The sequence below is a fragment of the Eumetopias jubatus genome, unplaced genomic scaffold (assembly GCF_037043125.1).
Source record: "Eumetopias jubatus isolate StellerSeaLion01/CBP00866 unplaced genomic scaffold, mEumJub1_p1.0 scaffold_8, whole genome shotgun sequence".
NCBI classification, from domain to species: domain Eukaryota; kingdom Metazoa; phylum Chordata; class Mammalia; order Carnivora; family Otariidae; genus Eumetopias; species Eumetopias jubatus.
The window spans coordinates 108114986-108135363 of record NW_028274814.1 but is presented as its reverse complement, the minus strand read 5'-3'; the positions used below and the strand labels follow the sequence as shown (position 1 = coordinate 108135363).

Below are 20378 nucleotides of genomic sequence, written 5' to 3'. Positions count from 1 at the left end.
GAGAAGCAGGCTCCCCTCTGAGCAGGGAGCCCCATGTGGGGCTCGATCCCAGGACCGTGAGATCATGACCTGAGCCAAAGGCAGCTGCTTAACCGACTGAGCCACCCTGACACCTCGCAAAACATTCACACAAAAATAAATAAATAGATACATACATACATACATACATACATAAATCAAGTAGAATCAACTCCTGGTTAAAGTGTTCAGTGGCTTTCTATTTCAATTGGAATAAGCTCCAAGATTTTTAGCCTGGTACACAAATTCCTGCATGATCTGCTCTCCGTCTCCTTCTCGAACCTCCTCTCCTTCATTTCCTCCCTTTGCTCACCGGGCTCTGTTCACGTTGGTTTCCTCGTTCTTAGGCCTGGAACAGCCCGTACCATTCCGTCCACTTTAGGCCACGGCTGCAGTGCTGTTCCCCTACGTGTAGCCCACCCTTCCGCGCTTACTCAGAGAGGCTTTCCTTGACACAGTCTCCGAAATACCATGTCCCTGACCTCTCGGGGTCATTACCCTGTAGGAGAGGGAAAAAACACTTCCTCCACCTTTTTACATTGACTCGCTGGGGCCTGCAAATCAAATTGACAAAAGCCAAGTTAACAAGAGAAAAAAACGTACAATTTTATAATGATTTTTGATCTTACATTCATAGGGACTTCGCAGAAAAGAAGTAAAAAATCCAAAGTGGGCTTATGCATCATTTGAACAAAAAATGCTAAATTATAGAGAAGGGACTAGCCAAAGGAAAGGGGGTTTGGGCTTCTGGGGCCAGCACATTGTGGGAAAGTGACTAGGAGACACAGGGGGCGACTCATGGCAGATGCAGGTTATTTTAGTAAGGTCTGTTTCTGCACACTCACCTTGGCGTCTACTCTTTGTCTTTGATGATTGAGTGCTTGCTTCTCTTGGTACAGGGAGGGCACCTTTCTAACAGGAAATATATGTCCTGCCTTTAGGCAGCTAGGGGGATGAGAGAGAGCTTTTCCTGCAGCTGCTGTTTCTCAACTGCCTTCAGCTCAAAAGAATCAATATGCCAAAGTGGCATATTTTGGGGTGGCACATTCTGATTCCTTTCACCTGGTTTATCTATTTCTCATTACTCATTTAACATGTATTGATTCTTTAATTTTGTCACCATTCCCTTGTGTTATTCCTCTGGAATCAATGCAAACTGGACACAGGCAGGGAACTTCTTAGTTCCCTTGGCCGCTCCTGTATGGACAGTTCTTAAAACAGCCTAAGTGCCCACTGCCATGATTTATACATCCCTCTCTTTCTTTCTCCCACCTCTCTCGCCCATCTGAACAGTTCCTTTGCGTCTTTCTTACTCTATTGCTTTCTCTTTCCTCTGCAAAGATAAAGATGTTGAAGGAATAGACGGTCAGAGGCAATAATTTTCAGAGGATATAATTTTGATAGAAAAAAGAATGGGAGGTAATATCATCCAGAACAGTTTAGGGGCCACATAATACAATAATTAAGACTGCAAGTTCTAGAGCTCCAATACCTGCCTTGAACTCCTTTTTCACCATTTACTGGGGGTATATCTTGGACAGATTGTTTAACCCACCTGAAGTTCCATTCTTGTATCTCTAGGGTGATGATGATAATAGTTTCTGCCACATAGAGGTCGTCATAATGATTAAATCAGTCAATATATTACTTCTAAAAGTAAAGCTATTAAAAGATTGCCTGGCACTCAATAAATTTTAGTTTTCTCTTCCTTTTAAAGAAATTATTAACAATTTCAAAAGTACAGAGCACTGGATGGACAATTTAGCTAAACTGATGAGAAATTTAGCAACCCATCTGTTAAAAATAACAATAGCTTACACTTAGGTAGTGCCTATGATATTGTTTCTGGTAGTGTTCTGATGGCCTTAAGTGCATTATACCTCCTGTAATTCTCCTACGAATGCTCTGAAGAAGCTGCTGATATTGTCTCCATTTTAACATTCTGGAATCAGACACAGGTCATACGATTAAGATGTGACAGACCCAGAATTTGAACCTTAGTGGATTGAACTCTAGAGTTCTTGTTCTTAATTAGTAGGTCATACTACTCTTTCAAACAAACAAACAAACAAACTCAAAAACCCCTCTCTGCAATAAATATGTAGAGTTCTTGTTCTTAATTAGTAGGTCATACTACTCTTTTCAAACAAATAAACAAACTCAAAAACCCCCCTCTTCAATAAATATGGATTGTGGAAATATGATATAACTGATGAATTACTTCTCATTAATATTTTTATATATGGGTATTTCTAATTTGTATTCAGTGACAATGTGTTTAGCATTTTTCCTCCCACCTATTACAGGTGTATCATTTAACAAGTATATATAGGTTATTAATTATTTATAAAGAGAAAGATATTAAAATTTAACATTAAATTGTTTTTTCAAGACATAGAAAATATAAAATTATAGAAAACTATTTAGCACTCATTGGAATTTTTAATAATTTCCAGTTTATTTGATATATAATATTTCCATATTAAAATGGTGTCAGATCAGGATAGGGTTAGATGCCATTTAGAATATCCAAATATAAAACAGTGCCTTAAACATCACAGGTACTCTTAATAGTATGAGTGCTTCAGAAAAATTCTCTTTCTTGTATAATCCCTCTTTATGTCTACTCCTTTGGAAGAAGACCATTTCCCTTTATTTGCCAGAGTTTCCATTAAATTACTTTAAGCTTGTGAACCTAACTAAAATTAAAAGTAGATATATCTATCTATAACTATCTATCTACCTATCTATCATCTATCTGTATGTACGTAGGCTTATATAACTTGCTTATAATGTGGCTGTCTGGATTTTAGAAAGACTATACTAATAAGAAGGAATGAAATTGGATTTTACAATATAATGTGACAGGACTTGGTGGGCTGCATGTGCTTTGAGAGTTTAACCTCAGTCAGAGAGCTATGTTTCAGTTATCCAATCATTAACCAAAAGGAGAGACTAATCTCTCTCTCTCTCTTGCTCTGTGTCTCTGTCTCTCTCTCTCTCCCCAACTCCTCTCCGGTCCAGCCTGAGGTCATAGGACCATACTCTTCATTACGTGATGTGGCTGTTGCACCTGTTGATACTTGCTGATTCGCCTAATTCCATAGTGATGTCCACTCTTCCACCAACCTGCAGCATACTCTGTTGTTTCAGTTGTATATTTCTCTGTAACAAACAATCCCAAAATGCAGTCACTTAAAATAACAACGGTTTTACTTGATTCAAGATTCTGGAGTCAGAAATTTGGGTAGGGAAGGATAGGAGTAATTAATGCTACTCCATGATGTTGGAGATCTTAGGTGGGCTGCCTTGAACAGGTGGGGGCTGGTCGCTCTAGCTCAGTTGAGGCCAGATGCTTAGGGATTTAGGTTTAGTGATAAAGCTGGGTTCTTCAGGTCTTTTCTCACAGATAGTGGTCTCAGAGATCCAAGAGGTAATAAATATTTCAAGAGACAAATCCTGTGCAAGCACTTACCAAGCCTCTGCTTGCATCACATTTATCAATATCCCATTGGTATGCAAACCACATGGCCAACCTCAGAGTCACCATGGATGAGAAACAGGAGTATAAATAACACTAAATGTGGTTTATTGGAAAAAACCAATGTAGCAGTTCACTCCACCTACCTGAGCAACCACTGAAAGCTGCATTGAATTGTACTTTTACCTTTTCATTTAGAAAGACCCTCATCTTGAAGATAAAGAACATGTCAATTCACCTCGTGTACCAAACGTTTAGTGGTTAACTTGACTCAGGAAGGGCTCAATTAATATTTATTGGATAAACTGAATGTATAAAATCTTTATACATCAGCATTTCTAACGTGAATTGCAAATTCAATCTTGGAAGATGTGTAAAAAGGGTTTCCCAGTCAAAATCTATAATAAATTGGTTATAATATTGTTTCCCATACTCTATTCTCGGTATATATATCTTTTATGATACAACTTTGATCAGGAAGTGTTTTTATCGAGAAGTGGAATCTATTTCTCTATCTCTTGAATCTTTGCTGCACTTGTGACTTACTTTGGCCAATAGAATATGGTGGAAGTGATATTTTGTCATTTTTAAGTGTAGGCCCAGAAGGCTTAGTATGCTTTCATTCTCTCTTCTGCTTTCTTCTCTACCTCTGTTAGGACAACAAGCTCAGGCTTGCTTGCAAGAGGATGGAAAATGTGAAGCAGAGTTAAGTTGCCTCAGCTGAGGATACTAGACTATCTAGCCTCTAGCTGACATGCTTGCTGATGAGAAGAATGGTGAGCCCAGAGATCAGTAGAGCCCAGTCCAGGTGAGCTGAATTGTTCAAAAATCCATAGATTCAAAGTTTTGGGGTGGTTTGTTGTATATCAATAGATAACTGATACAAATATCCTAAGAATTTATGACAGCCATAAACAATATTAACTATAAGAAAAGAAACTAGAGACTCAAAACAATAGTTAAAAGAACATCATGCCGGCAGGCCAGGTCTGAGGACCCAGAGAGGGTCCCACAGAATCAGCCAAAAGGGTCCCTGGCTGGGCATAGAATGGAGATCAAACAGAAACCAGCAGGAGGTGAAAGCAGTTTATTGAAGATAGAGAGAGAGCAGATAAAAGACAGAATGTCCGGGAGACGCAGAAAGGAAAGGAGGAAGTCTGGGAGTTTTTGCTGAGGATGGTGGTCTGGTGCACATATCCCCTCAGACATCCAGGAATTGGTGAGGACAAAGACAAGGGCTCAGGTGTTATTGGAGCCAGGGCCTTGGCATTGAGATGTCTAGTGCCAGTGGTATGGAATACACATATGATAGCTTCATCCGGTCATTCTCACCTGGTCCTTCCTCACCTGGTCCTTCCTTAGATGTTATCTATTCTAGAGAAATCATTAACTCTTTATCCCTTACAAGGAGGACATATGTTATTTGCATTCTGAGGCACGTGTTGACTGGGGTCCGGGTGCAGGTCCTACCAAGAATAGAAGCAGGAAAAGGAGCAAAAAATAGATTTTTATGGACTCCTTCAGTTTCCCTGTCTCAAACATAATTCTGCTTAGCCTACTTTCCTCAAATTTTTTGGCTACAGAACATCAACAATCCTTCCTTGTTTTTGTTTTGTTTTAATATATTGAAGGCTACCTTTTTGCTTTAATAGTCTATAGAGCATACTTTGGAAACTTCTGTAGAATTCAAATAAATATTATAACATTGAAAAGACAGTTTACCAGACAATATAAAGTGGTGATGTTTTTAGTGTTTCCACTTGCTTTTAAATGATTAATTAAATTAAATTAAAAATAATTTAATTAAAGTAAAATTAATTTGATTAATAAAAATAATTTAATTTGACTGATCTTGGTCAGCTTTATTACATATATTTTCTTAAACTACTTATTTCTCCCCTTTTCTGTCTTTGTTACAAATGCCTTCAATTCTCAAAGGTTTAACACAAAAAATTTTAAAAGGCCATTTTATGCCAGACATATGTGAGGATTAATCATTCACACTGAGTCATGTACATACCTGGTTAAAGTGTTCAATGATAGATGACTTATGGGTCAATATTAAATTATACATATAAGATATTCTCAAAATGCTTCATATAACTGAAGAGATAAGAAACCAAGCAAATGGAATAGAAAATAATACTTTAGGTATCAGTTGAGTGTTACAGTGCAAACTTTAATTTTCTTGCCATGCAAAAAATGACCACTATGTGCTTCTAATATATAAAAGCTTATGTACCTTTAGTGAATACAGTATTTCCTGAGATGAAATCTTGTCTTATTTTATAATAATGTTTAGGGTAAAAAAAATGTGAATAAAAGCACAGCTTTTAAATTTAGAGAACTTTAAATATTAATATCCGGTTGAATTTTACAATGAGGATTTAAAAATGGGTTTATTCTTGTATGTTCTCTCTTTTTTTTTAAAGATTTTATTTATTAGAGAGAGAGAATATGAGAGAGGGGAGGTCAGAGGGAGAAGCAGACTCCCAGTGCAGGACTTGATCCTGGGACTCCAGGATCATGACCTGATCCAAGGGCAGTCGCTTAACCAAGTAAGCCACCCAGGTGCCCCTGTAGGTTCTCTTTAAAATTGTCATTTCGGCCATCTATCTGGGAAGCTATCAGGCTTTTCATAGATTTGCAATTTAAGATCTCTTGATTTTGCAAGACTGTAGAGTTGTAAAATTTGATTTTGGATTGAAAGTTAGGTCTAAAATAATTTAACAATAAATAATTAAAATAAATGTAGACAGATAGTTATGAAGAGAATTAAAACCGCTTAGCAGAGGTTTATTACTCTTCACAAAATAATAACATTTGATCATAACCATTAACTCCCATTTATTTAGTTTTTATTAAGAATGCCTATGCCTCCAGGGCGCCTGGGTGGCTCAGTTGGTTAAGCGACTGCCTTCGGCTCAGGTCATGATCCTGGAGTCCCGGGATCGAGTCCCACATCGGGCTCCCTGCTCAGCAGGGAGTCTGCTTCTCCCTCTGACCCTCTTCCCTCTCGTGCTCTCTATCTCTCAGTCTCTCTCAAATAAATAAATAAAATCTTTAAAAAAAAAAAAAGAATGCCTGTGCCTCCAAGTTGTGCCAATATACTGGGATTGTTTTACTGATTAATAGGCAATTCTCTATGACTTTGAAATCTATATTTAATGATTAGTGAGTTGGTAGTCATTCAGTTGAATAATAATAATAGATTCCAAATCTAGAAATTTGTTCCTAAATATAATTAGAGATATGCTTAAGTATTTACACATAAGAATATGTATACATTGTTATTTATAAAAATTAATAAAAGAAATAATAGGAATCACAAAAGTCAGATTTATTGTCATATATTCTTAGAATGGAATGCTATGTGTCCCAAAACCCAGTTTTTAAGTAATATTTAATGGCATGTGGAAATTCTGATGGTACACTATTAAGAGAAGAAAGAATACAGTAAAGCAATATGATGCTATAAGCCTAATGTATTTATTGAAATTTAATCACATTCATAAAATTGATGCTGGATGTATAGACACTGAGTGTTTAACAGTGATTACCCCTGGATGATGCATTAGAAGCTCCTTTCAATTTTGTATTTATACGTTTTTATTATATATATTTTCTTCAAAAAATAATATCTTTATAATATTCACAAAATGTTATTTTCTAAAGAGTAGTTAGAAGTCAGGTCCAAATATTAAAATGATAAATTGGTGTCTTTAGTATCTAGGCACTTAAAAAATCAATTGCATTATTTTTTCCTCTAGCCACTTGTTAATGTTAACACATTTTCTGTGCAGGTAAACTCTTACAGGGGAAACTTTGTATTTGCCAATATAAATTCTTTGGTTAAAAGAGACTGTACTGTACTTCCATATTTTGAATCATTAATGCTTCATTAATTTGTTTAATTATGGGTTAATTTGAAAATATTTTCAAGCACTTACTAAGTGCTTTAATTTTAGGTGTGATGGGTACAGCAATAGCATAGAAGACATAAATCCCTACCTATGTTTATTGAGCTTACATTCACGTAACAGAATAAAAAATATTGACTTCTGGAACATTTCTGTGTGGGTTTATCAATTTGGACTCATCAATGAATTTTTTTCATTTGTGATAAAGTTGCTAAAGTTGTTATCACAAATATGTATGATACTACCTCGCAGAACACAGTGGAGTGTATCAGAGTTCAGTAGTGACACAGATCTAGCATAGAGGATTAAGTGTGGATCTGAACCCAAACTGCCACTGTTTGAAAGGTGTTTGCTAGCACATAAATTGTGGCTGAAATTTGATTCCTTGCTTTTATTTCAGTTTTTTCATTCATAAAATGAAGGCATAAAGGTATTTATCTCATAAAATTGTAGTGAGATAAAATGAGTCAACACATGTAAAGTGCTTAGAATGATGACTAGCAGGTATTAAATAAAGCTTATTTATTGACTTCTATTCATTTGACTTTAAAGTTCCATCTTAACTGCAGAAATGCTTTTAGTCTGAGCTCCCTTTTCAACATCTGTGTGACTACATTACTGTAAGACCATCATGCCATTAGTTAGAAACATTGTAATAGATTCTTGACTGATGTTCAGACTAATGACATTGTCTCTTCATGGCTTCTGGAAAGAGTCACAGTTTCTTGAGTGTAATTAGACAGGTATGTTCTACATATATGTGACTATATTAATTATTATGTCTGGAAAGTGCTTAAGTGATTTGTTAAGTACTTCTGATTTTACATATGTTGAAAAATGTACAATAGGAGACATCATGGATTAGATGCATAATAAATGAATAGAGATTGCATCATAAAATTGATATTGGTGATGGTTTAGTTTTTATTTTCACACTTGTTATACATTATGCACATTATATAATACACATTATATATGCATATATTTAAATTATAATATATGAAGTTAATAGTTTTATGATATATAAGAACATTTATTGATGAGTCAAATTATTAGTGAGTTTAACCTTGTGGCATTAATTACTAGATATACACCAACAACTAATTTCTTTATCTCCAGTCAGTATCTCCTTCCTCTCTCCCAAGAACCAACACTATATGTCTAAATCTCTGACTTCATAGGCCCATCAGTTACCTCAGATATAACACGTCCGGAACTAAACACACTGCCTTTGTTCAAATCTATTTTCAATGTGAACAAATAGCACACAATTCACCTTGTATTACAAGCTACAAGCTTGAAAATCATCTCAAACTCTTCTGTTCTTGCAATTCTTTTCACGCAAATGCTTAAATCATAAATGACATCTTTCTTTTCTTTTTTTTTTAAGATTTTATTTATTTGACAGAGAGAGAGAGAGAGAGACAGTGAGAGCAGGAACACAAGCAGGGGGAGTGGGAGAGGGAGAAGCAGGCTTCCCGCGGAGCAGGGAGCCCGACGCGGGGCTTGATGCCAGGACCCTGGGGTCATGACCTGAGCCGAAGGCAGACCCTTAATGACTGAGCCACCCAGGCACCCCTACATCTTTATTTTCTTCAACTTCTTTTGATACCTAATTTGTCTGCCTTGTGCCCCTCTTTCCTGGACTTTTGTTAACTTGGGACGGATGTTTCTTCTACCTCTAGTTCTTTCCTTTTCAAAATTCCTCAATGACTCCGCATTATCTACAAAATCAAATTGAAATTCCTTGGCATAGCATCCAAGGCCATTTAAGATTAAGGACCCCCTTTCTTATCCTGTTTTATATCTTGATTTTACAAGTTTTCTGCTTATAGTTCAGAAATACTAAGTAGTTTTTGCCCTTTAAACATGCCACACATTTTTTTATCATTGATTCTATAGTTCTTCCTGCTAGGGATGGCTTTCTCCTTATTATTTTAGCAAATTTCCATTCATTTGTCAAAAGCGAGCTCCTGAAGATTTCTGTTCTACTAAGTCGGCAATTTTGTCAGTGTATCTTGTCCATACCCTCCTCCACCCCATAAGATTTATCACTTAATATTGTAAATGGGGGCTTATGAATGTACAGTTCCACACTAGACTTGGGAGTGAGGACCATACTTTTACCTCCATGTATCAGCAGACTATATGGTCCAGACTCTGACACAGGTATGCAATTCCAAGATTAATGAGGGGCTGCCTTTCTAAAGTGTGTTAGGGAAGATGTTAAACTCCCTAAATGATGCCTTATACATTCTGCCAGAATTCCAATGAGACTTATCTTCAAGAAGTTCTTTTGGCACTTTCTGGTAAACTACACACCAGCTTTGCAACCATTATGAAGATTACAATGGCAAACTGAACAAAACAATAAAGGAAGGCATGTCTATTTACACACATATAAATATATCTATTCACACTAAAATTTGCATTGCAACTCTTGCATTCAAAAACAAAGCCCTGCAGAAGATAAATATATTCAGGATTTTGATGGGCTTATGGCTCTCATGGCTGTCTATATAGCTTTCTGATTTGGGTAACATTTGCTAGTGGTAATGCCGAAAGAGCTGTGGTAGCTGATTCTCAGTATTGAATCCCTTAATCTTGCTGCAAAGTCAGGACTTTTAGCAATGCAGCTGAGTCAGCTCAAAAGCCTGTGGTCACCCCAGTTCTCTTGGGAATTGCTGCTTTTATTGAGATAGAGTTGGTGTCCATTCAAGTCAAAACTATTTTGATTTTTGTTATTTCATTAGGAAATCTTAACTGCAAGGAAGTGAGGAAACACTTCAGAAATAAAAGTTAGTGATTTTGAATTTTTAAAATTATAGACAGATTAATTAAATTAAATTAAATTAAATTAAAATTATAGACAGAAAAATAAATAGTTGTAAGGCTGACATAAAAATGTTAGTTATGTTGAGTATAATGAAGATGAAATTGATGGAGGCCAGAGTATGGATTTATTGAGTGAACAATGACACATTAATCATGAAGTATTATAATTAAGTGGAATTGTTAATTAATAACTATTCTAGTTTTGATAGATATCTTTAAATCAAGAATTTTCTCCTATGATTATTTATAGCTCTACTTTTTCATCTCATGTACAGTTTTTTTTTGCCAGATCTCTTTATAGTACAGTGAATATGTCATATTTAAAAGACAAAACAACTTTTACTCACATTTTATAATGAGATATATATATATATATATCATTATAATAATGTATTATAGATGCTGAGAATTAGACTGAGAGCCTCCTGAATCAAGAGTCATTAAAAATTACTTATCCCAGGGCACCTGGGTGACTCAGTTGGTTAAGAGTCTGCCTTTGGCTCAGGTCATGATCCCAGGGTCCTGGGATCGAATCCCACATCAGCCTCTCTGCTCAGTGGGGAGTCTGCTTCTCCCTTTCCCTCTGCTGCTCTCTCTCAAATAGATTAATAAAATCTTTAAAAAAATTACTTATCCCAGGGGTGCCTGGATGGTTCAGTCTGTTAAGTGTCTGCCTTTGGCTCAGGTCATGATCCTGGAGTCCCAGGATCCCAAGATCTAGCCCCACATTGGGCTCCCTGCTCAGCAGGGTGTCTGCTTCTCCCTTTGCCCCTCAACCTGCTCGTTCTTTCTCTCTAACTCCCTCTGTCTCTCAAATAAATAAATAAAATCCTTAAAAAAATTACTTATCTCAAAGGTGAGTGTAGAATATTTTCTGTCAAACTATTCCATTGCTTAAATTTCTTCCTTGTAAAGTATTTTATACACTGAGGTATTTAGGGACTTGCTGGGAATTAAATACATTGATTTTCAAGCATTATTCACAAATGCTTTGTTGATTAAATGGAATCCTTGTTAAATGAATAAAAATAACCCATTGACAAATTTCATCTTTGAATAGAATCTTGAATTATTCCTTTTATCTTTTGAAAGATTAGGTATTTGAAAAGTTCTTATTCTGGAAATTAAAAATGATAGGATTAGGGTACTAATTTTGTACTCCATTTGTTTACAAAAACCTTACTCACCTGACCAGCTAATAGACACATTGCCTTTTTCCCTTTGTAAAAGATCATCATCATTATCATTAACAACATCTATAAATGAAGTCTTATGGAGGGCACTGGGTATGAGGTGATAAGATACATTATTTATAATTTATCTAGGGTTACATTTCTCTTTATATTCAGTATAATTGTGGTATCCATTGTGCATAAACTCAGTTATTTGGTAATAGTCCAGTAAGTATACTGTGTAACATATTCCAAGTCTAATTTCATAACTGTCTCTGACAAAGATGATCAAATAATATTCTTTTTACTATTAAAATGTTAAGAAGAACCAACCCATCCATCTCATGCAATTTATAATATTACTGGGACTTAATGGATCTGTTAATTAGTAAAAGTAAAATATAACTGCAGGAAATTCTTCTAACATGAAACTGTTTCTCTTTGATGTGATCTGGTCATTCTTCTGATGTTTCATTTCATTGAATCTTCTTCACTTTGCATCATAATCTGCTTATTGTTATAGAATTTGGTTAATGGATGGTCAAATTAGTAAGAACTTACCCTGTATCAATTTAGCTTTTCCTTTTTAAAATCATAAACCTTTAAAATAACAAGTATTCCCCATCATAAACAACAAAGTAAAAAGAAATGGCCATTTAGGATGTAGATTTTCCATATATCTATCCATACTAATACCCTGAGGGATTCTTTACTCTCGTATATTATAAAAACCACACATAAATATTTGACGATGCTTTAAGTCCTATTAGAGACTGGAAAGTAGTTATGCAGTTAATAATCATATATATAAGATTTAACCAATTACATATATAAGGTTTTGATATTAATTTCTAATTCCTTCTTAACAATACATTTGAGTGGAGAAAATAACTTTCCTATCCTAGTTTCCTCCTTTAGAGGTTTAATTTTTACCAGTGCTGCTGTAACAACCAGAAATAATATTTTTTAAAAGATTTTATTTATTTTTGACAGAGAGAGAGAGAGTGTACAAGCAGGGGAAGAAGCAGGCAGAGGCAGAGGGAGAGGCAGGTTCCCCGCTGAGCAGGGACCCCGATGTGGGGCTCGATTCCAGGACCCTGGGATCACGACCTGAGCTGAAGGCAGACGCTCAACAGCCACCCAGGGGCCCCCAGAAATAGCATTTTCGGTTGACTTTCCCTCTGCTTGGTCTTCTCTGTCCATCCTCTTAGCCAATTGCCTTGGGTGTCAGTGTATTTCTTCTGTATTTCATTAGTAACCCTCTCCTGTGTAATCTACTGCAAGGCATTCATCTCTTCATACAAAGGATATGTAGAGACATCCTATTATCAAATTCTTGTCAGGCTTTTCTTCCCCCTCATTTTTTCTTACCCCCCAATACTTTAGTCACTCTAATTTGTAGTCTGAAGGACAATCCCATTACTGCCACTAATCTGCATTACACAGAATGGTGAATTGTCAAAGCAGATACACACTGCTAGATCTCTCACACCAAAACTGACTAATGTTAATTGCTTAGTTTCCTAAGGCTACCTTAATAGATTACTGCAAACTGGGTTGCTTAAAACAACAGAAATTTAGTCTCTCACAGTTCTGGAGTCAAGATGTCTGAAATCACTGTTTACAGGAACATTCTCTCTCAAAAGGCTCTAGGGAAGGATCTATTCCACATCTTTCTCTTAGCTTCTGGTGTTGTCAGCGATGCTTGATGTCCCTAGGCTTGCAGCTAAATAATGCCAATCACTGCTTCCATCATCACATAGCATTCTTCCCCTGGGTCATTATATCATCATCTTATAGACACCTGTCATTGTATTAAGGGCCCATCCTCTTCCAGTATGATCTCATCTTAAGTATTTACTTCTGAAATGATTCTATTTCCAAATACGTTCACGTTCTGTAGTACTGGATCCAGAACATTTGGGTTTTTATGCTTGATGAGTCACGCAGGGTTAGGGAGACCTGTGTGTTACCCTTCATTTTCTATCCAGGTACATCACAATTGATAAATTTCAGATTTATTTTCTTCTCTTCTCTTCTCTTCTCTTGAGAGGGAGAGGGGTGCAGGTAGGGAGAGAGGGAGAGAGAGAATCTTAAATAGATTCCAAGCCCAGCACAGAGCCTAAGATCATGACCTAACCCTAAATCAAGAATCTAACATTAACCTACTGAGCCACCCAGTCACCTCCCCCCTCTCTTTTCAGATTTATTTTCATCAATCTAGACAGACCAAACATAGCCTGCTAAAGTATTCTTAGATGAGAACTCACCCAGGTACCTCCCAGGTATAAAATATCATTAGTATACTTACAAAGGGCTCTCGTTTATGTCAACACTACCTCAAGTGTCCCCTAGGAAGGAAAAAGTGAATTATAGACCCTCCATGTGATAACTAGATTTCAAGATGACTCCAGTGATCCCTGTCTCCAGGTATTCATGTCTTTGTATAGTTCCTTTTTACATTGTGTTAAGATTGGTGTGTTTGACCAACAGAATACAACAGAAGACATTATATGTGACTTCAGAGACTGGTCCATAAAAGACAGTGTAGCTTCTGTCACATGGCAGATGCCATGCCATGTAAACATTCAGACAGCCTTATGAACTCTATATGGTCATCAACCGAGGCCTTTTTCTGACAGCCAGCAAAGAACTGAGGCTTTATGTCAACAGCCCTGTGAGTGAGCCATCTTTAAGACAGATTTTTCAGCTCTAATCAAGTCTTGTGGGGATAACAGTTGTTGGAGAGCAAAAACTTTTCTTTACCCTGTAAGATTCCCCTAGCTGGTCTGACATGAAACAGATTACCAAGAGAAAATGAAATTCACTTATGTAGGTATGGGGAATTCACACAGACATGAGCTTCCCAAGACTCGGGCAAAATGAGGCATATATGGTCATCTGGAACTAATGAGAAGAGTGTAGAGGTCTGGGACTTTAAAGAAGGGGAAGCCATTTACAGAAAGATGAAAAAGTAAATGGTAAACAAATGTTTGCTGGGCCACACGGAAAGGATGGGAACCAGGGAGGAATTTTAACAGACTTTGCTGGGTTCTTCCCTATTTACCATACCTAGTTGATGTTATAATGTGGTTATCCATGGTGATAGCCCTTTTCCTGGAGCTGGTTCTCTCTCTAAATCCTTTTAGGCAATAAGAGGGAAAGTCAAAGTTTCTTCCTGAGTCAGCTGGGCCTTGATAGTTTTAAGCTAGAAATAACCTGCATGCTGAAGTGGTGCATCTTGGGGCAGCCTGCCCTTGCCCTCTACACAGTCCTAACCTTGACTGCAGTCTCATAGGAGACCCTGAGTCTGAACCATTCAGTTAAGGCACAGCTCAATCCCTGACCCACAGAAACTGCCATAATAAATGCTGCTTTAAGCTGTTAAATTTAGGGTAATTTTTTAGGCAGCAATACATGTGTTGGGAATCTGTCTTTCTACTTCCAGAATGCATTTCAAAATTCGTAAGAAATTCTCAGGCTTTCATAGTTGTAATTAAAAAATGCCTCCTCTAGCTTCTTACTGCTTTGGGAAGACTTCTTTCTCTGTACTCATGACCTTTCAACTTTTTGTGTCTACTTTCTGAGCACTATGCTGTCTGACTAACTGCCTCTGAATTTAGCCTCAGTAACTTTGTGTTTTATATGTGTTAATGTGACAAATGAATTACTCAAGGCCTTTTTTTGTTTTGTTATATTTGCTGCTATTGTTGTTTTATGGGGTGAGTGAGGAGATATAGAAGAAATTCCTGAGTGGGGCTGGAAATACTAGTGATTTTCTTCATTTGGAAGAAACAGGCACATCATGCATTTTCTGTATTTGTGTTCCTAAACATGCCCTGAAGTGTTACTTTTTAATAATTTTTTATTCAATATTTATGCCATTTCCATGTCCATATAGTCTAACTAAAACTTAGACTAATATGCTTACTCATTTCTCAGTTTCTGTCAGGAAGTAATGCATGTAAACAATGCTTAATTGGTAATTCTTCAGGGGTGCACTTTTTAGGACTGCTAGCCTGTCGACACACTGGGTCTTTTTAATTTCTATGCTCTAGCTTTAGAGTCATTAGGGACGCTCTCTTCACTTAAGATTAAAATAAATCTTCCGATATAAAGAAAGAAGAGTCTCAACTCAGAAAAAAAAATTAAAGCCAGTGGTATTCATATGAAGAAACTCTTATTTTTACAGAGATGACAACTTATATTAGATACTTATTCCATAGCTCGCATTTTGAGTTTAAAATTCTGCACCAGTTTAACCTGCTCTCATTGGAATTGTTCTTTCCATTATGCAGTTTTCATTATATTTTCCATTAGTGAAGAAAAGCAATGACCCAAAGAATCCACGTGTCTAAGACATATAATTTCAGAAAACAGCAACTACATCATTGATTTTTCCCTCCCAAATGATGTGCGGTTAAAGAGAGAAGAGGATATAGAGATTTGGTATAAAATAAGAACATGTTTCTGCAGTATGAAACAATTTAATCTCAGGTTCCCACTGAATATAGCTTATTTATTTTAAAACAAATTTACTCCAACAACACCTCTTTCTTGGTCTCTCTCTATTTCTCTATCTTTTCCTCTCCATCTCCCTCTCCCTCTGGCAGTAGTTTTGTTTTTTCATGCACATACATTGTTTATTCTTATCAACAGGAGCAAGGTTTCCTCTTCAAGTCCTATATTCCCTCAATTCATATATTCTTTCAATTACCCTAAAACTAGCCATTTTTTTTTCTGTGCTCATCTTTTTTTTGTAAAAAAAGAAACCAATACAGCGCAAGCTTTCTATTTTCCAATCTCTTCCCTTAGAGTTGTAACATAATATCTACTTCTAAGCTTCCTCAGGTAACAGAGCTTACCAAATGTTTTGCCTCTATGGGACATAGAACACTATCTTCCCAGTCTTTGATAACAGTTTCCTGGGACCAAGTGACTACTAAATCAATCAAGATTTTAAGCTTTTGTTCTGTAGCACTGAACTTCTAAGTACCAATTTCTAGACTAGTCAAAATGAGCTAGGTTAAGCTGTGGCAAAGAAACCCCCAAATCTTGGTGGCTACACACACACACACACACACACACACACACACGCACACAACTTTATTTCTTGCTCAGTGTAAGCCAACAGGGGTCTTTGTTCAGTATGGTCACTCAAGGGCTCAGGCTGAGAGAAGCTTCTTTTCTGTTCATGCTTCATGACAGTCACCATAGCAATAGGAAGGGAATATAGTGAACCAAACACTACTAGAAGTTTTCCTCCAAAGTGGGGCATTTCTTTCTGCTTACATTTCATTTGCAAAAGCAAGTCACATAGGTGGGTATATCTACAATGAGGTCAGAGAAATGCAAATCCACTATGTGGCAGGAAGAAGAAAATCTGAAAGTACTTGGTGAAAAGCATTTTTAAAAAACTTCAAAACAGTGAACACACTCTGTTTTAAGGAGTTTTGACTTTGTTCTAAATTCTAAGTGAAAGCACATAGAGAATGTTAAGCAGATGTGTGAAATTATCCGATGTATTTTTTCTAATAAAATTATCTTAATATACTAATATGTAACATAAAATCTAATATTCTCTCCTTATTCTAAATATAATATATATACAGTTCTAAAATATAACATATTCTAAGATGTAACATAAACACAGTTGACCACATGTACCAGCCGACGACCCATGCATGAGACAGCACCCAGGGGATCATCATCCATGATGTATTCCCTCTGGGGAATTCCCTCTGTATTCCCCCAAGGGGAAGCAACCTCCATTATCTGGGCCTCGCCAACTGCCATAACAGAAGGAAGAGAACAAGAGAGTCATATACTGGTTTGAGAAATACAACCACATTGTATGCCCAGTTTATTCTGTTACATGTGTGGTCTATTGGTGGTTGTTAGTATTTGTAAGTCAACAATTAAGAAAGAAAACAAAAGACCTTTTTCTTGCCCAGCCATTTTGGCAGCTGTTCCTGGATGGGGCCATCCCATACTTAAGGCAGGAAGATGGTGGTGCAAAGAAGACAAAAAAAAATCACTGGAGTCGATCAACCTCAGGTTCCAGCTCATCATGAAAAGTGGAAAGTACCTGCTGGGGTACAAGCAGACTCTGAAAGTGATCAGACATGGCAAAGCAAAACTGGTCATCCTCACCAACAACTGCTCAGCCTTGAGGAAATCTGAAATAGAATATTACGGCATGTTGGCCAAAACTGGTGCCCATCACTACAGTAGCAATAATATTGACTTGGGCACAGCATGTGGGAAATACTACAGAGTATGCACACTGGCTCTCATCGATCCAGGTGATTCCGATACCATTAGAAGCATGTGAGAAGTAAATCACACAGAATTTTTCCTTAATAAAACAAACCAGAGCTTATTTTATAAATAAATAAATAAATAAATAAATAAATAATAAAACAAAAGAGCCTGATTGGAAGAAATGGTTCAACATAGTGCTAAAATCACATTCCCTAATACATATCCCTGTATTGAATATTTTCCCTAAATTATAGGTCTCCTTGTTGAAGAGATGGTTTTCCCTGATAAGCTTACAGCATGAATTAACAGAAATGCCAGAGAGTTAAATATTCTCTCCTAAGAATAGAGAAAGAGACAGTTGTTGTTCTTGTTTTTTGTTTGTTTTGTTTCATATATTCTGTTTTAATGTGTAGATTTCAGCATTGTTCTTTTCAAGGTTTGCAGTAGAAGCTAATGGTTAAGGCCATTTGTTTGGTCAAGAAAGAGCCTGTGTAATGGTCTAGGGGTCAGAAGATCCAGATTTAAGTATTCCTAGTCACCAAATAGTTGCTTAGTGACTAAATGAGTGGAAAGACTCATCTGCTATGTGATATGGACTGGCAGCCAGTCTCCCAACAGGGGTTAATTTGGGCTGTTCTTGAACGTGGAGGCTTCCGTGTGCTGCCAGGGTCTACAGTCTTGGGTTTAAACACCATTGATTAACTGTGAACCTTCAGCAAGCTATGCTGTTTAATTTCTCTTGATAAGAATTGGCTGCCAAGTTTGATTGTGTATAATATGTGACACTGTGATTCGTGTCCTATAAATATTACCTCATTTAAATAACTCTGTCAGAAATATATCCAGTTTCGCAGGTGAGGGGATTAAGATTTACTAAAGGTAAGTTATATGTTCAAGGCCACAGTCTCAGTAAATTTCAGAGATAAGACTTCAACTGAAGCCAATCTGACACCAATGCCACTGCTACCAACCACCACACTAAAAAGAGTCTCATTGTTTTCTTTGTCCAAAAGTGGGAGAAATAATTGTAAGCAGGAGAAATCAAGACGATATTGGAAATATGTTTGTGAAAACAAAGGATGTATGGCAAGGACACTGAATGGGGTAATCACTTAGTGACTGGAAATATTTAGAAACTGCGTTTAGGTGTGGAGAGTCCAGGAGTAGAGGCTCTGTTATGGTACATAGTCCTTTCATGCAGTAACTACTTTGTGCTTATGGAGGAGTTGGTCCTACTAAAGTAAGCTTTCAGGCTTGACAGGAAAAAGATGCGTGGCATATAGTTAGGGCTCTTTCCACATGGGAAGTTAGTATTTATGTTTAATACTTTCTCATCCTTTGGAACAGACCTGCTTTCCAGACCCTCTCATCATTAAATGTGAGGGAGCTGATATAATTGGTGGGATGGAGTTTGGGGGAAGATGGTCTGCAGTGACTGAAAGCAAAAACTCACATTTTGACCTAACTAACTGCAATGGATTATGACAACATTATGTAGTTTTCTCTTGAAGAACATCCTAGATATGAAATTGCCTTGATCTTATATTAGAAAAACTCCAATCAAAGAAACTCACTAGGGTGCCTGGGTGGCTCAGTCGTTAAGCGTCTGCCTTCGGCTCAAGTCATGATCCCAGGGTCCTGGGATTGAGCCCCGCATCGGGCTCCCTGCTCGGTGGGAAGCCTGCTTCTCCCTCTCCCACTCCCCCTGCTTGTGTTCCCTCTTTCGCTGTGTCTCTCTCTGTCAAATAAATGAAATCTTTAAAAGAAAAGAAAAGAAAAGAAAAGAAACTCACTAAACCCCTGAAATTCACTAACCCTCACTAACTTTTTATCCTGGACTCTACAGTAAACAATAAAATTCTAATGGTTTGCCAACCAGTCAAGAAAGAGGAGAATGATTTTCTGTCAGGCAATAAGTAGATGATATATGAACTTTAGTCAGGAATAGAATTAAAATATGCAATTCTAATTTAGAGAAAATTTCCATTAACAAAGGGACTTTGTTTTATAAATGATACACTTACCTCTTCTTCCAAATTAAGATAAAAATACATAATTAAAATGTAAAATTGCCTCACTAGAAAAGTTGCTGATATATTCAAAGCATGCACTTTACATAGTAATTGTTTCAATCTAAATGCCGAGAGAATTTTCTTGCCTCCAATCTTATCCCAAAATACTATGTCCTTCAAGCAATATACACATCTCATATAAAAAGTAATGGTCATGGAGAGGAACCCCCCCAAAAAAAGTCATGTAAAACTGAACTTGGTCTTAGCCATTTCTGCCTTTTAAAGAGACAACAGAGGTAGGTAGTGGTTCAGATCAGTGAAGGAAATAAAAATATGTTTACCGCTCTCTTCCTATCATGGAACCTAAGTGTCAGAAGGGATAGGTCTGACATTTTAATGTCTTGGCCAGTGTGGAATGGTAAGGGCTGGCCCCTGGTGTGGGTGGCCTGTGGTTGCATAGAACACATTAGTGAGTCTTTAGATCTGCAAAGGCAAGACTGCACTTTGTTACAGGAGTTGGAGAGCTAGATTTCCTCTCTAAGTAAGGGAGAGAATGCAATGTGTGTGCATGTAGCAGAACTGGTCAATGGGACAGACCTGGAAGAAAGGGAGGGAGAGAGCAGAAAGGAAAGAGTGCTGAGCAACAGGACAAACAGTTGACGCCCATTCACAAGGT

The 20378-nt window shown here is 36.9% G+C and overlaps 1 pseudogene; it reads left to right on the top strand.

Moving 5' to 3' along the window:
• Positions 1–17301: 17301 nt before the first annotated feature.
• On the top strand, positions 17302–17760 carry LOC148163796 (large ribosomal subunit protein eL30 pseudogene; annotated as a pseudogene).
• Positions 17761–20378: the final 2618 nt, after the last annotated feature.